Genomic DNA, 4,262 nt, shown 5'->3' on the forward strand with positions numbered 1-4,262 from the left:
AGATTCATAGAAGTAGGGTCGGAAGGGACCTTGTAGATCATCAAGTCTGACCCCCTGCCCTGGGCAGGAGAGAAAACTGGGCTCAAATGACCCCAGCCAGGTAGACATCAATCCTCCTCTTAAAGACCCCCCAGGGTAGGAGCCATCACCACTTCACTTGGAGTTGTGGGGCTTCTCTATCTTTTCAGATCTTACAAACATTATATCAGCCAGAGCTCTGTGAAAGTATGTGCTGTATTGGCTTGATATATAAACAGTCACATTTTGCTCTTAATGTTTTGTGGGACAGGACACAAAATCATGCAGTATAGTTCCCATTAGGGGTGTACAAAATGGTCCCTATTCGATTCAGATTTGTCCTGAATTGGGGACAGTGATTTGATTCATTGATTTGGATCACTGTCCCTGATTCGATTCAGCTGAATCCAGATCTGAAGATTTGTGGCTGATTCAGAGAATCAGCAATTTGGCCATAGACACAACTTTAAATGTGTTTTCTACATACCTCAAGGCACCAGTCATGGCTTGTGAATGCTGCAATGCTGGGGTTGATGGAGGGTCCCACAGGAGCACCCCCCACCCCCGCATGTTCGGTGGCAAAACCAGAAGTGGACTGGAAGTACTTCCAGTCCACTTCTGGGTCCACCAGGGAGCATGCTGCCCCCCCCGCCATGCCCCCCCATACCCCCTCTAGCTCAACAATCAGCCACGGGGGGACCCTGGGTGCCCCCCCAGACCCAGGAGGCACCAGAGGGTCGGGGGGGGGGGAACTGCACACTCCCTGCCGACCCCAGAAGTGGACTGGAAGTGCTTCTGGTCCACTTCTGGGTTTGTTGCAAAGTATGCTGGAAAGTGCCCTGCGCTCCTGTGGGACGCTCCATCTGCCCCAGCATCACAGCATTCATGAGTTGCCTGGTACCTTGAGGTATGTAGAAAAAACATTTAAAGCTGTGTCTATGACCAAATCACCAGATCTTTCCAAATCTCTCTGAATCGCTTTAGAGGGTTCTGATTCGATTTGGAGAATTTAAAGCGTTTCCTGATTCGATTCGGATTTGGAGATTTGACTACCAAATCAGGCCGAATCACCACTGAACTGAATCAGTGACCAAAACTTTGCATAGCCCTAGTTCCCATTATCTGACTTTTCAAATAGGATAACAATGAAAAGTTAGAATGGCCCAACTGTAGAAGATCTGGGGGTATAATTTGTGAAAAGTTTGGGATTGGCAAACATTTTCCACAAATATCATAGTGATCATTCAACAGTGATACTGCACACAAATGAATACTATAACTGTAAATCTGTGTATCCTAGTGAACTAAACTTGGTGCATTCACATGCAAAAAATGTTCTCCAGTGTTGTTTTTTTTCCCCTGTCTTCCATAAATTCATAAAGGATGTGCACAAAATGAATAGGGAACTGTTTTTTACCAAATCCCAGAATACTAGAACTAGGGGCCACCCACTACAATTATAAGGAGATAGGTTTAGAACTAACAAGAAAAAATACTTTTTTATGCAGTGTGTAGTTGACTTGTGGAACTCAATATCACAGGAGGTTGTAGGTTAAATAGTATAGACAAGTTAAAAAAGGGACTAGACATATTCATGAATGATAGATCCACTGTTGGCTTAAGAATGGTATTTAAAGATTTGCTTTTTAGGAATTGGCATATATAACACAACAAGGCCAACAGATATGCACACAGCTTGAGAAACTGGGAGCATGTAGCATACTGATCCATAACATGAGATAAGGATGGCACCAGCTAACAAGGCCCCAGAATAGTGAGGGCTGAGTCCTGGTTTTGGGGGAACAGATCAAATTAAAAAAAGGCCCAAAAAGACCAAATTAGTATGGGTGCATGTGATCAGCTACATTGACAGTTTCATGAACACAGAGAGAGAACAACCAGTGACAGTCACATATCAAGAGTCATCAGGAGGGAAGGAGAACAGAAAAGAAAAGACTTGAGAGTAACAAAGGGTCCCTCCTCCCCATCCCTCCCTCTCCCCCTCCTCATCCCTCCTCTTCCCACCCGGGTCCTTCTCCTCCCTGTCCTCCTCCCTGAGAGGGGTCCCCATCCCCTGGGAGGGACCCCAAGGCCACCATGGACATAGGGCACACCACCAGCCCATCTCATGCACCCCACTGTGGGGGGGGAGGGGTGGGCCACATCATCCCACCTCCAGGCTGTTGACATGCTGACATCTGACACCTAAGATGGAGCCTCAGAATGAAGACTGTGTCCTGGCCAGATGTACTTTGACTCTGATAGCAGCCCTAGGATTGGTAGACACATTGAATTGCTTGAATTGATTGTTTGTATGACTTCCATCCTGTTATCACTGTGTATCAATAAATTTCCCTGTTATCGAATGGAAAGGTAATTGGTGGCCAAAACAAGGAATCTGGGTCCTAAATCCATAGGCAACATCCACTAGTTGCTAATAAACAGAACATTCAGAGATAGATCCTCTAGCACCTCTAAACCAAAGATGTTGAATGCAAGGGAGAGTATGACAGAGGACAGATAACTTTAGCTATACCCTGCGCATATCTGTCTCTGTAAATCATCCACTACTGACACTGTTGGGGACAGGATACTGGGCTAGATGGACCACTGATCTGACCCAGTATGGTATTTCTTATATTTGTATTTTTTCCCCCAAGAATTAGACCAGGCCTCTGAGCTGAGCTAAGGTGAGAGAAGAAAGCAAATATCCCAAATAAGAGAAAAATCAACTTAGTAAAATCACAGTTAATGACTTAGTATATGCTTTCTGAAGATTAAGAACCTATGTGTATAAAAGGATATTTTGTAATGCTCCTTTTCCAAGTTTTTTTTGGGTAGCTCCTTCTCTTATTATTATAAGTGTCATATTTTCTGTTTGTAACTGAGTTATTAATGGTGTGCAAAGCCAAAATGTAATTTACAGCTTGCATCACTTACTGAAATTCTTTCTCAAGTAAGTTTTAATTATGCCCACTGGAAATCATTTTAAATATTTCTGAACACTAGTATTTGTTTTGATATTTATTAGGAATAAGAACAATAACAAAGGAAATGACATTGTTAGATTTGAAGTTCTACTTTAACCATTATGCAGTTAACTATAAACAAAGGAGATCATTAATTGTACATGCAGCCCCAAGGGCTTTGAAGGTATGCTAACATGAACAAATAAAGCGTGGAGAACCTATCTGTTGTAAGGCTGTATTCTGGGAATTCCTGAATCCAGCTGGTCTTGACTGGGTCAACTTATTTGATTTATAGTTTCCAGAAGTGCTCCATATGATACTGTTATACTTCTGCAAGGCTGTACAAAGCACAAATAGAGCTTATGAACACCCAAAACAGCCAATAAAGAAGTAATGTATATAGACAGTATTTTTTGCAGACATACCCAGGCATAAAAAGATTGGACTTGAGACATCTGGCCCTTCTTAGGTATCTCATTTGTCCATATCCCGTCAAAGGGTTCTTGCAACACTGAAGGCAGAGAAACACGTGCACCTTCCTGAGCTTCCTTGAGTTTTCAGGTGGCCTTATTCCCATAAACTCTGCATAACTGTCAACCATAATGACTAATAGCCATCGACCGTAGCAGCATAATAACCATGCTGACCACTTCCCATGCCAAGATCAAGTAGGATGCATAACTGCTTACAAAACAACTCTAAAAAAAGAGGTGAAAAGGAAAGATAGTGTGTTGACATAGAGGGGATAGGGAACCTAGTAGACAGAGTAGAAGTTTAAGGAAAAATAAAACCAAACAGTGGAACAGCTAAATGTCAGGGACTGTGTAAACTAAACTCACCAAATGAGCAGGTGGGTAGAGCTGAGGCCTTCCTTAAGCATATGTACATTTTAAACAGCATTGGGAATCTAGATAGGCTGTTGTTATGTAAATAGGCTATGTTACATATAGCTTATTAACAGTTATTGGGACCAAAATTTTCCCATATTTTTCCTTCATATTATGTCTCCTATGTGAAGAGGAAAAGATATTACATAGGTATGTCTCAGTGAAGACAAAGAAAGAAAGGAAGGTAAGTGAGCAGCAACTTCCCACTATCTCCCTAAGCTGAGTTTTCTGAAGCAATCATGGTCATCTTTACAGTCCCTGGAAGTAGAAAAATATCAAACGTTAAATACAAAGTTAATCTGTGATTAGCTAGAAATGGTCATGGGCCCGAACTCTTGTTTGTATAGCAGTCCTGATAAGAGAACCGTCTCTGAAGGATTAGTATTAA

Source organism: Alligator sinensis, unplaced genomic scaffold (genome assembly GCF_000455745.1).
Source record: "Alligator sinensis unplaced genomic scaffold, ASM45574v1 scaffold706_1, whole genome shotgun sequence".
NCBI lineage: Eukaryota > Metazoa > Chordata > Crocodylia > Alligatoridae > Alligator > Alligator sinensis.